Source organism: Propithecus coquereli, unplaced genomic scaffold, assembly GCF_000956105.1.
Source record: "Propithecus coquereli isolate 6110/MARCELLA unplaced genomic scaffold, Pcoq_1.0 Scaffold241, whole genome shotgun sequence".
NCBI classification, from domain to species: domain Eukaryota; kingdom Metazoa; phylum Chordata; class Mammalia; order Primates; family Indriidae; genus Propithecus; species Propithecus coquereli.
Window position 1 is genome coordinate 3,036,419 of NW_012147964.1, and position 13,306 is coordinate 3,049,724.

Below are 13,306 nucleotides of genomic sequence, written 5' to 3' on the forward strand. Positions count from 1 at the left end.
GCCGCTGCTATTGTCTAATGGCGGCGCCGCCGGGGTGGCCGCGGCTCGGCTGCTGCGGAGGCTCCGGCTCCACCTGCTGCCGCCGCCGCCGCCGCCCGAGCCCCGTGCGCGCCGCCGAGGGGGGGCGCGCGCGCCCGGGAGGCCTGCGGATCCCCACCCCGGCCCGCCTCCCGGGGCCAGCCCTACGCGGTGACCTTGGCACGGCGCGCCCCCGCCCCCCGCGGGCCCTCCCGGCGGGGGCGCCCTGGCAGCCGGCCAGGCCTCGGTTTCCCCATCTGTCAAAGAAAGCCCCCCGGCCCACCCCACCCGGCAGCCCCGCCATCTAAACCGCCGGCTCCGGCGTGGCACGACCTGGACGCGTGCCACGGACATGCTCTGTGACCTTGGCTCTGGCTGGGCAGCTGCTTCTCGCTCAGCCTCAGTTTCCTTTTCTGCAGAAAGACAGCGGGGATACCGCCTGCCTCACGGGAGCCACTCGTGCAGCGCACATTTATGGAGCGCCTACTGTGTGCCAGGCCCGTGGGGTGGCGGTGGGGGTGCCTTGAGACACACTAGACACAAATACAGGAGTCAAACCCCAGGCGGGAGGGTCAGATAGTGGTAACAGTTTTGGGGAAAAACAATCAGGGGTGAGGGCAGGCCCAGGAAGGAGCAAGGTTAAAACCAGGGGGAGGGGGATTCAGAGAGGGCCTCCTGGACCCCAAAAAGGACCTGAAGAAGGACAGCGGCAAGCTCAGAGGCATATGAGCAGAGATGTCCTCAAAGAGGCAGGGGCAGTACGTGCAAAGGGCCTGGGGTTTGCTGCGTTTGCTCCGGGGCACAGCTCCCAGAAGGCCTTGCACTTGGGTTAATGTTCTACTGTTGTGTTTTGAAATTCTTTGTCATTTTTGAACTAGGGGACTTTGTGGTTTTGTTTTGCACTGTGTCCTGCAAAGCCTGAAGCTGGTGAAGGGGGCAGGTCGTGCAGGGCCCCTTACAGCTTTTACTCAGGGTGAGGTGGGAGCCCCTGAGGGCTGCGGGCAGAGGAGGGACATGCCCTGGCTGGGACTTTGAAAGTCTCCCTCTCTCTGCCATGGGAGAACAGATGGGCCCCAGAGAGGCTGTTGGAATAAGGCTGTTACTTGAAGGTCACCCCTTAGGCAGGTGCTAAATACACAGTCTCTTCATCATCATCATCATCATCATCACCAACAAACTACCCGGCCTCCCTCCCCCAGTGAATGAATATAACTTCTTTGGACCTCAGGGGTTAGCATCTGTAAAATGGACTTAGAACTTCCGTTTCCTCTCCTGGGCAGGCCGGGGGCCGCAGCTAGGGTGGCATGAATGAGCGCCATTTAAGGGACCCCCAGAACCCCCCCCCGGGGATCGAGATAAATACTACTTTAGGGTAATATTTTAAAAAATAAAAACAAATGCAGAAAGAAAAAAGCGTCCATGACGCACAACATACCAACACGTTAAATAAAGACAGGATTAGCCGTGCAAATGCCGGGTCGCCCTGACCCTGATGCCATGACGCTGGTAAGAGAAGAGCAACAGACGTGGAAAGTTCCACAGTATTCTTGCCAGGCTCTGCAATAGACAAGACCCCGGAGGGCAAAGCGAAAGCGCAGGCCCTCCCGCTCAAAAGCGATGAGGGGTTTCGAGGGGACAGCAGAGCCAGTCACCCAGCACACGGCCCCCCTCCGAGTGCAGAGCCCTGTGCGACTGCATTCCCCGAATGCCCACGAAGCCGGTTCCGCTCCCATGTGCCCACCTTCCCACTCTCGCCCCCATGAGGACCAGACACCCTTTTCTGCTGGAGGCCACCTGCCAATATTTACTTAGGCACCTCAATGACCGAACACTCCCGTTCTAGAAGCCCCCCACACTGGTGGGGGAAGCACAGCTACCTCCAGCACGGTGGGGTCAGCGCTGGGCCGCCCAGAGGGGACCCAGGCCTTTGAAGGAGAAAGTCATTGTGAAATAGTCATTTTTCAGAAAAACAGGGTTTTTTTCCTGCCACCCCTGCACGCAGAGAAACCCGGAATTGTGACCCAAATGATGAATGAAAAACCCACCAACAGGTATGGGAGTACGTTTTGAATATGCACCAGGCTCTGCCTTAAGCACTTTAACCCTTGGGTTCCGGCATTATACTTATTTTATTTTTTGAGACAGGGCCTCATTCTGTCGCCCAGGCTGGAGTGCAGTGGCGTCATCACAGCTCACTGCAGCCTCCGCCTCCTGGGTTCAAGCGATCCTCCTGCCTCAGCCTCCCAAGTAGCTGGGACTACAGGCGCCACCACCACACCTGGCTAATTTTTCTATTTTTTAGTAGAGACGGGGTCTCGCACTTGCTCGGGCTGGTCTGGAACTCCTGAGCTCAAGGGATCCTCCTGCCTTGGCCTCCCAGAGTGCTAGGATTACAGGCGCGAGCCACCGTGCCTGGCACATAATCAGTTTAGAGATGGGGAGACTCAGACACACAGAGCTGAAGTGACTTGGCCAAAATCACACAGTGGGTAAATGGCAGAGTCTGGATTAATCCCAGGAACTTGGGCCTTTGACCACTATGTGATGTGGCTCTGGGGGCGGTAGGTGCGTGATGGCAGCCCATGGTGGGAACACTGGCCAGAGAGGGCAAGGAGACTAGATGATGTGGGCTCTGGGTCCTGGGCCGAGGAGCTGGGCTTTTTTCTGGCTCCTTCCATAGGGAGCCACGGAGGGTTGTAGAGCACTACTTTTCAGTCAGCGTCTGCTGTCTTCACATTCTGGCCCAGGTCGTTCCCTGGGGTGGGGCCATCCTGGGCCCTGCAGGCTGCTGAGCAGAGTCCCTGCCTCCACCCACCCGATGCCAGGAGCACCCCCCACCCCAGTCATGACAACCACAGATGTCCCCAGACATCGCCAAGTGTCCCTTGGGAGTCAGAATCACCCCTGGGTGAGAATCTCTGGCTTAGAGCATTGAAAGGACAGCAGAGCTGGTGGTAGAAGTTTCTCTCTGGTGGTCTCATCGGAGGAAGGGAAGGAGGAGACAGCAGGCCAGTGAGGAGGGGGCGGCCAGGGCGGGACCCACTGCGAGGAGGGGGTTTTGGGGGCAGCAAGAACAGAACCCGGGTGAGGAGGAGAAAGAGCCGACAGCTCCCCGCCGGAGGGAGCAGTTTTGACCGTGTGATTAATTTGTAGGGAACTGGGCCTTCAGAACGTCATGTCTGGGCGGCTGCTGCCCCCCTACCCCGCCCCCATTCCTGACTCCATGTCCACCCTGTGGTCTCTCCTCTCCCTGGGGTTCTCAGGGCCACATCTGGGGCCACGGAGGGGCGGGGGTTTCGTCTCATGTATCCAACCTTCCGAGACCGGCCTCAGGGCCTCATTACAAATGAGCTCTGGGCCCCGCGGCCTCCGGGGCAGAGCCAGGCACTGGCGTGTGATGGATGGAGCGGCAAGGCCATTAATCAGAGGTGGAGGAGGAAACAGGTGGCCGTGGCGCAGGCACGGGGACCTCCCTCTGATAGGCCTGGCGGAGGTGGGGCCTCGGCCGTCCAGCGCTGGGTTTGATGGAGGCCTGGCCTGCTACCGCCTGGGTACCTGGGCGAGTTTACTGGTCTGCACCTTAGTCCTCAAACGCACACTCCCGAAGGGAGCTATTATTCATTCAGCCCCTCGGTAAATATTTTCTGAGCACCTACTGTGTGTTGGGCATGGTTCTAAGCAAGGTTTAGTACCAGTGACCAATAGGGACAAAAATCCTTCCCTTTGCACAGATGACAAACGTAAAACTTGAGTCAGGTCCCGTCCCTCCTCTGCCCACAGCCCTGCATGGCTCCCAGCTCCCTCAGGGTAGAAGCCCAAGTCCTCCCTGAGGTCCACAAGGCCCTGCCCTGTCCCCTCCCCACCCTCCCCTCCTCCCTCTCTCCACCTCCTCACTCTGCTCCAGCCACACGGGCCTCCTCGCTGTGCCTCCAACACGCCAGGCGCGGTCCTGCCCCAGGGCCTTTGCATGGGTTGGTCCCTCTATCTCAAATGTTCTTCCCCAAATCTGAGTTTAGCGGATTCCTTCCTCTCCTTCCGGTGTTGGCTTAAATGTCACTTTCTCGTGAGGACTCCTTCGACTTTCCCATTGAATTCTGGCAAGGTCAGGACCAGGGTGGGTGTACTTTTCAGTGAGGTACTTTCTTCAGGCATCAAATGTAAGGAGGTGCCAAGAATCTCAGTCATCAAGATAAACACTATTTTGATGTGATCTATTTTTCTGTTATGGTGAAATACACACAAAATACACATACAATTTACCATTGGGGACTTTTAATACATTTACGATGTTGTGCAGCCATCACCACTAATCTAGCTCCAGAACATTCTCGACACCCCACTCCCCCAAAAAAACCCCAGCCTGTTAGCAGTCACTGCCCATTCCCTTCCCCCAGCCCCTGGCAACCAATAGTCTACTCTGGACATTTCGTCATTTCATATAAAGAGAGTCATACACTGTGTGGCCTTTTGTGTTTTGTTTTGTTTTGAGTGTTTGTTTTTGAGACAGAGTCTCGCTCTGTCGCCTGGGCTGTAGTGCCGTGGCGTCGGCCTAGCTCACTGCGCCTCCAACTCCTGGGCTCAAACGATCCTCCTGTCTCAGCCTCCCGAGTAGCTGGGACTACAGGCGCCACCGCATCTGGCTAATTTTTCTATTTTTAGTAGAGACGGGGGTCTTGCTCTTGCTCAGGCTGGTCTCAAACTCCTGGGCTCAAGCGATCCTCCCACCTCCGCCGCCCAGAGTGCTGGGATGACGGGTGTGAGCCACCACACCCGGCCCTATGTGGTCTTTTGTGACTGGCTCATTTCATTTGGCATAATGTCCTCAAGGTTCATCCACACTGCAGCACGTGTCGGCGCTTCATTCCTCTTAATAGCTGAATAATATTTGATTACCTGGACGGACCATGTTGCATTTATCCACATTCATCTGTCGATGGACGATTGGGTTGATGCCACTTTTTGGCCGTGATGCATCGTGCTGCCGTGCACGTTCACATACACGATACACGTGTGCACACAGGTTTTCAATTCTCCTAGGTGTATGCCATACCCAGGAGTGGAATTGCTGGGTCTTGCGGCGACTCTGTGTTTAATTGTTTGAGCAGCCACCAGGCTTTTTCCACAGTGGCCGCACCACGTTCCGTTCCAGTTTCTCCACGTCCTCGCCCACACTTATTTTCTCTGTGTGTGTGTGTTAATAATAGCCATGCCAGTGGGTGTGCAGTGTGGTTTACATTTGCATAATGCAATATTATAACAAAGCAAAATTAATGAAAAAATACCCATGATGAACAAAATATCAACATTTTAAAATAAAAACAGGATCCAACTTTTGCATAGCTCAGTTCCACGGCCTCCCTTCTTCCCGGCCCCCCTCTCCCGCAACTGCCCGTGCAGGTAACGAGTTCAGCATTTTCTTTGCCCCCTGTGACACCTCACCACCTGACATAGGATGTGCTTCACGTGTTTACTTTGTGGAATGTCAGCTCCGGGAGTCCGGGATTTTTGTGTGTCTTGATCACTGCCATGGTCCCAGCATCTGGGACAGGGCCTGGCTCACTATAGGTGCTCAACAAATAGTTGCCGAATGAATGAATGAATGAATGGGTTGTGAGAATGCACGGGGTTGTTGTAGAGTTAAATGAGATAGGACTGGGAAAGCACTAAGCACAGGGCACACACGGGGCACTCGACAGCCCTGATCGGAGCCTAAAGGCCTGAGTAGAAAGCTCTGATTGGCCAAGCTTGGGTCACATGACATGTCCAATTCTCCAATTCAATCCTTTTTGTCTGACTACTGTGTTCTGATTGGGTAGGCTTGGATCACATGACTTCCCTGAGTCAAGCTATGTGGTCTGAATAGATGCTCTGATTGGCCAGCTTTTGGTCACATGATTTTTCAAAGTCTGTAAATAGGGAAATGAGTGCTTATTATTATTATTATTTTGTTTTTATGTTTTTTATTATTATGATGATTTTAGAGATGGGGTCTCACTCTGTTCCCCAGGCTGGAGTGCAGTGGCGTCATCATAGGTCACTGTAGCTTCTAATTCCTGGGCTCAAGTGATCCTCCTGCCTCAGCCTCCCAAGTAGCTGGGACTATAGGCACCACCACCGTGCCCAGCTAACTTTTTCTTTTTTTTTTTTTTTTTAGAGACAGGGTCTTGTTATGTTGCCCAGACTGGTCTTGAGCTCCTGGCCTCAAGCAATCCTCCCGCCTCAGCCTCCCAGAGTGCTGGGATTACAGGCGTGAGCCACCACACCAGCCAAAATCCAGGAAACATAAACAAAAACTATAACAACAGTGATTACGATGACGTCTTAGCAGTTACTATGCGCCAGGAACTGTTCTAAGTGTTCTTCCTGTGTCAAGTCAGTTACTGGTCACCCGTTTTGCAAATGAGGACACCAGAGGCTCAGAGCCTGGCCTGGCTGGCGGGGGCCGGGGAACCCAAGCCTCTCTCCCTTTGCCATCACCCCAGGGCCTTGCTGGAGGCTGGATGTATTTTGTTTTTGTTCTGTTTTCATTGTCCCCAGGCTTCCAGCTTCTGCCCTTGGGAGCCCGGTGTTGGCAGGGCTGGGAGTCTCTGTTGGGGTGTTTAAGGGCATTTAAAAGGTGTTCACAGCATCTCCCAGGGGCTGTGCGGTGATTATAGGCTGGCGCTAGCGGGTGCCTCTCTGGGGACACCTGGGGACATTTGGGGACCTGGCTGCCCACCTGGTCTGCCCCCCAGAGGCTCCTGCTGCCTCTCCTTAGACACCCAAGGGCCGCATGCTGGCCCCAGCTTTATGACTGGTGAGCTGCGTGTCTCTGCACAAGTGGCTATCCGTGTCTGGGCCTCTGCCTTCCCATCTCTCTAGTGCGATTTCTGAATGCCTGACGCCGCCGGCCCAGCTTCCTGGTGCCCGGATCCCCCCAACCTCTCCCCCTGAACCAAATAATCAACCCCTTCATCAGAAGTGGCTGAGGGCTACCAAACTGTCTCAGATCCCCAGGTCTGTCTCAAGCTCTCGGACTGGCCCCAGTGGCCACTCCCACTTCATAGCAGAGAAAACTGAGATCCAGTGGTCCAGGAAATTTGAGAAACAGACTCAGAGACGCAGCTTCACCCTAAATGCCACCAGCCGCTATTTCCCGAGTTCCTCCCGAGCACGGCCAGTGCTTTGGTGTTTTGCGTGAACGCTGGGGACTGAAGTGTGTCCCCCACAAATTCATATGTTGAAGCCGTAGCCTCCAAGGGATGGAATTTGGAGGTGGGGCCTTGGAGGGGCACTTAGGCTGAGCAGACGTCATGAGGGTGGGACCTCGTGATGGGGTGAGTGTGCTTATAAGAAGAGGAAGAGAGACCAGACGTCACGCTCTCTGCCACGTGAGTCCTGAACTAGAAGGTGGCGTCTCAAGGCAAGGAAAGAGCCGTCCCTAGACAGGGACCCTGCTGGCACCTTAATCTTGCACTTCCAATCTCCAGACTGTGAGAAAACAAATTTTTGATATTTTTTAAGCCACCCAGTCTATGGTATTTTGCGATGGCAGCCCCAGCTGGCTAAGACAAAGGGTTATATGACTTAATGCCCAAAATAGCCCCAGGAGGAAGCAGTTATAGCCAAGGAGACCCAGAAAGGGCAAGATACTTCCCTAAAGTCACACAGCCAGGCGTTGATAGAGGCAAGATGCAAACTCAGGTCTGAAGTGTGCATCTCCCCACCCTTCCCTAGACCCCCACAGACAGCTCCAGGGAGACAGTTCAGCCTCATGGCCAGTCGACAGACATGAGTTTGAATCCTCACTCCGGCAGCTACTCTCTGAGTGACTTGAAACAAGGCACTTCCTCTGTCTGCGCCTCAGTTTCCCCATCTGGAAAATGGGAATCACGACAGTTCCAGAGGCTTAGGCAAATTGAAAGAGATCAGGCTTGAGGGTGCCGCCGATGGAGGTTGGCACAGAGTGTAAGAGCACTTGGACCCTCGGTTTCTTTTTCTGTAAAATGGGCATGTCAGTACCTCCTTGAGTATAGTGCTTGAGTCCCTGGGAGTAGAGTGCTCAGAACTGGATCTGGAACCAGTAAGTGCTTGATATATTCACTCCAAAAAGCAGTCACACCTGCAAACTTATCCACCAACCCGGACACACGACGCACCACGTGGGGACCCCTCCTGCCCAGGGTGCCTGGCTGCTTTCTCTGCAAGGCTGGACTCTCAGCTTCTGTCACCATGAGGTGCATGAGGCTATTTGCATTTAAATTTAAATTAATTGAATGGAAAGGAAATAAAAATTCAGTTTCTCAGTTGTAGGGGGCACATTTCAACTGCTCACGCGTGGTCCGTGGCGCTGACGACGTAGGCCGTGTGTGTCGTTGAAGGCGGCGCTAGGCAGAGTACTGGCCCTGAACATTCTCTAGACAGGGCTTCTCAGCTAAGGGCAATTATTTGCCCTCCAGGGGACACTTTGCAATGTCTGGGGACATCTGTCGTTGTCACACTGGGGGCTGCTCCTGGTGTGGGGTGGGTGGAGGGGAGAGACGCTTCTCAGCACCCTGCAGCTCCCAGGACAGCCCCACCCCAAGGTCCACTGTGCCCAGGAGGGGACAGACCCTGTCCCAGAGCTCTGGTAGCCACGAACCATACACGGATATTTGCTTTTGCCCTTAAATTGATGAAAACGACATGAAATTAAAGATGCATTTCTTCAGTTGCACTGGCTACGTGTCACGAGCTCGGCAGCCACGATGGCCACCACGTGGGACGACACTGAGCTGGAACGTGCCCTCATCGCGGAAAAGGTGGGGACCCTATGCTAGGGCCAGCTCTCCCCGCCCCCACCCCGGCGTGCCGGTACGGCCCGCTGCGGTTCCAGGCGCGGCCACACGGGGGCAGTGTCTCCCAGGACCCCGCACCTGGGCCGGGGCTGCCCGCCCCTGCCCCGCACCTGGCCGCACCTGAGTGCGACCAGGGCTTTGGAGACAGCACGCCCTCGGCTTGCAAATTCTTGGCGATCACCTGCTGTGTCCCGGGCAGGGCGCAGGGACAGCCCAGCGAATCAGACTGTGTAATCTGGGGTTTCTCCACCTGCCACCTGAACGTGGGGGGGGCTCGTTCTCTGGGGAGGGGCCGTCCTGGGTGCTGCAGGTGCTGAGCAGCGTCCCTGGCCCCCACCCACCCCATGCCAGGACGTCCCCCGCCCCCCAGGAATGTCCCCAGACATTGCTGCCTGCCCCTTGATTGGGTGGAGGGTTGCAAATCAACCCTCCCCTAGAATTCCATTCTAGTGAATCAACTCATCACACGCAAAAATATTTAAATTATGAAATAAGCAGTTACATAAGGGGAGGGGCCTTCACACTTTTTTTTAGACCGTAACATCTCCACCCAGTTAAAAAAAAAATACGCACTCACATGTAAACACGTGGTCGGGACAGACATTTAAATACACACACAGCCCAATAAAAGTTGCACAAGTGACAGTTGGCCTTGCAAAGCACGCTGCCTTCCGACAGCTCCCATTCCACTGCGTTTAAAATACGAATGTGGGTCACGATGCACCAAATTGATTTCCCAACCCACAGACTGGCAAAAATGATGATTAAAATACCGGCCGCGAAAAACCCAAACAGCCCCAGGCCTGTTGGCTGTAGAGGACACACTGGGATGGCGTCTCCGCGTGGAAGCGAACAACCGCTCCTGTGCAGTGTGGACGCGTCTTGTGCACTGCATTCGGGGCTAAGAAAAAGCCAGATGCCACGGAGAGCAGGGGCAGGGCTGCATACAGATGCAGTTCAAGAGCAGGCCAGACCAACCCAGTTTTACAAATAGGCAAACGACTTGCGTAGACATTTCTGCGAAGCAGATGCGCCAATGGCCAACACGGACGCGAAAAGATGCGAAACATCCTTAGTCGTTAGGCAAATGCGCATCCAAACCTTCATGAGACACCACGTCACGCCCAATAGAGCGACTATCATGCAATTTTCAAAAACAGAAAATCATAAGAGGATGTCGGAGAGGATGGGGAGAAATTGGGACCCTCCTGCACGGCTGCTGGAATGCGACATGGTGTAGCCGCCGTGGAAGACAGGCTGGCGGTTCCTGGAAAAGCTAAACGTAGAGTGACCGTGGGACCCAGCGATGCCACTCCTAGGCGTAGACGCAAAAGAACTGAAAGTAGGGACTGAAAGAGGTATTTGCACAGCCGTGTGCATAGTAGCGTTTTTCACAACAGCGCCCATCAGCGGATGGGTGGGGACACACAGCGTGGTCCACGCGTACCAGAGAGTATTATTCAGCCATGGAAAGGAAGGAAATTCTGACACAGGCCACGGCGTGGATGGACCTTGAGGACATCGTGCTCAGTGAGAGACGCCAGACCCAGAAGGACAAGTCCTGTGTGACTCCACTCACAGGAGGTCCCTAGAGTTGTCAGATCCGCAGAGACAGGAAGCAGGATGGTGGGTGCCAGGGGCTGGGGAGGGGGTGGGGAGTGAGTGTTTCATGGGCACAGAGTCAGTTTGGGAAGACGAGAAAGTTCTGGAAGTGGAGGGTGGTGACGGTTGCACAGCAACGTGCGTGTGCTTAATGCTGCTGAGCTGTGTGCACTTAAAAATGGTTAATATGGGCCGGGCGCGGTGGCTCACGCCTGTAATCCTAGCACTCTGGGAGGCCGACGCGGATGGATCGTTTGAGCTCAGGAGTTCGAGACCAGCCTGAGAAAGAGCGAGACCCCGTCTCTACTAAAAATAGAAAGAAATTACTTGGACAACTAAAAATCTATATAGAAAAAATTAGCCGGGCATGGTGGCGCACGTCTGTAGTCCCAGCTACTCGGGAGGCTGAGGCAGGAGGATCGCTCGAGCCCAGGAGTTTGAGGTTGCTGTGAGCTAGGATGACGCCACGGCACTCTAGCCCGGGCAACAGAGTGAGACTCTGTCTCAAAAAAAAAAAATGGTTAATATGGTAAATTTTATGTTAACTGTATTTATTACAGCTTCAAAAATTAAGTTAAAAAATGTGGAAAAAAAACCCCCCAAAATCCAGAAACAAAAACGAAACAAACCACCTGCTTGAGTAGGGAGGACAGAGCTGGGCCCAGACTCTACCACCCCTGGGCTGGGGAGGAAGGAGCTGCCTGGGCTTAGAGTTGCCAGATGAATCCAGGACTCCCAGGGAAATGTGAATTTCAGATAAACATGGAATAGTGTCCTGGTACCAGAATGTCCCAAATATCACATTTGTTGTTGATTTAAAATTCACATTTAAATGGGCATTCTGTGTTTATTTTTTTTTTTTTTGAGACAGGGTCTCGCTCTGCCACCCAGGCTGGAGTGCGGTGGTGACATCATAGTTCACTGCAGCCTCCGACTCGGGCTCAAGTGATCCTCCTGCCTCGGCCTCCTTAGTAGCTGGGACTACAGGTGTGAGCCACCGTGCCCAGCTAATTTCTTAAAAAATTTTTGTAGAGACAGAGTCTTGCTGTGTTGTCCAGGCTGGTCTTGAACTCCTGGCCTTGAAGCGATCCCTCCCTCCTCAGCCTCCCAAAGTGCTGGGATTACAGGGGTGAGCCACCGCGTCCGGCCGGCATTCTGTGTTTTTATTCGCTAAATTCAGTAACTGTGCCTGGGCTGCACGTGCCCACCTTCCTGGAGTCACAGCTGGGGCTTATTCTATGAAGCAGGCTGGCGAGGTGGGGAGAGCGTGGGCCAGGCTCCCGGGGTGCCACGCCGTGCCCCTCTGCACCCCGAAGAATCAAAGACTCGTACCCCCTCCTCCAGCTGTCCCCAGAACTGCACTGCGGTGGGACGTGGGCCGGTTCCCCTCCTTGGGTCCTCTGTGTCCCTCTCTGTAGAAAGGTGCAGGGCTAGAGGAGTGTTTCCTAAAGGTGATCTAGAGCGAGGCAGGACGGACGCACCGTTGGTTCTGGTTGGTCACTGGAGTTTATTCCGTGAAGTCGCTGCAAACCCTGAGTTAGCGAATACTGACCCGTCGCTCCTGGGGAGACGCAGGTTAGGTTCCTGTGAGCCTCTGGTCACATTGTCATCAACTCATCAATACATAATGTTGTTTTCTGTGTGTCTCTGTTTAAAGACACCTGTTTCTGTTTTTATTTGTATTTTTATTTTTAGAGATGGGCCCTCACTCTGCTGCCCAGGCTGCAGTGCAGTGGTGTGTGTGATCTCACTGCAGGAACAGCTGGGCTTTGGACCCAGGAATTAGTGGTGGGTGCAGCCTCTGCGGTTAACAGAACAGCCACTCTCTCCTCCACCCGGGGCCAGCCCAAGAAGCTGCCACCAGAGGGCGCCTGTGAGCACCTGACTCAAGGCCCACCCCTCCTCTGCCCACAGCCCTCCATGGCTCCCCACCTTCCTTCGGGTGAAAGCCCAACTCCTCCCTGCAGCCCACCAGGCCTTGCATGACCTGCCCGTCCCCTCCCTGCCCTCCTCTCCTCTCTCTTTCCCCCTCCTCCCTCTGCCCCAGCCCCACGGGTCTCTTCGCTGCGCCTCCAACACCCCGGGCATTCTCCTGCCCCAGGGCCTTTGCACGGACTGTGTCCTCTGCCTGGAACTCTCTTATTGTTGCGATACCAGTACCTTGTTCACCTTCTGAGAGAGGCCTTCCTTAATCTCAGAATCTAAAATCCCACTCTCTCCAGTCTTTGATAACACAATATTCAACAATCATTTATTGTATATTTCCAAAGGGCTAGAAGGCAAGGTTTGAAATGTTCCCAACGCAAGGAAATGATAAATGTTCGAGGTGATGGACGCCCCAAATACCCTGATTTGATCATGACATGTTATATACACGTATCAAAATGTCACATGTACCCCATAAATATGTACCATTATTATGTATCAATAAAAAAATAAAAAGATACAATTCCACTCCCGTCCGAAGCCCCTATCTAGCTTTCCTTCTCTTCCACATGCGTCCCTGTCTGACACCCAGTGTGTTTTAATTATTTCTATTTATTCATCATGTGTCTACCCCCACGTAGAACGTCAGCTCCTTAAGGGCAGGAATTTATTTTTTGTTTTTTATTGACGTATGATAGTCGTACATAGTTTCTGGGTCCGTGTAGTGTTTTGCTACCCGTACCCAGTGTGTAGTGATCCAAGCAGGGTGATTGGTTACTCCAATCTTGAATGTTTATCTTTTCTTGGTGCTAGGAACATTACCATTCTTGTACCTATTTAGAAATATACAATAACATATTGTTTTTTTTATTTTATTTTTTATTTTTTTTTGAGACAGAGTCTCACTCTGTTGCCCGGGCTAGAGTGAGTGCCGTGGAGTCATC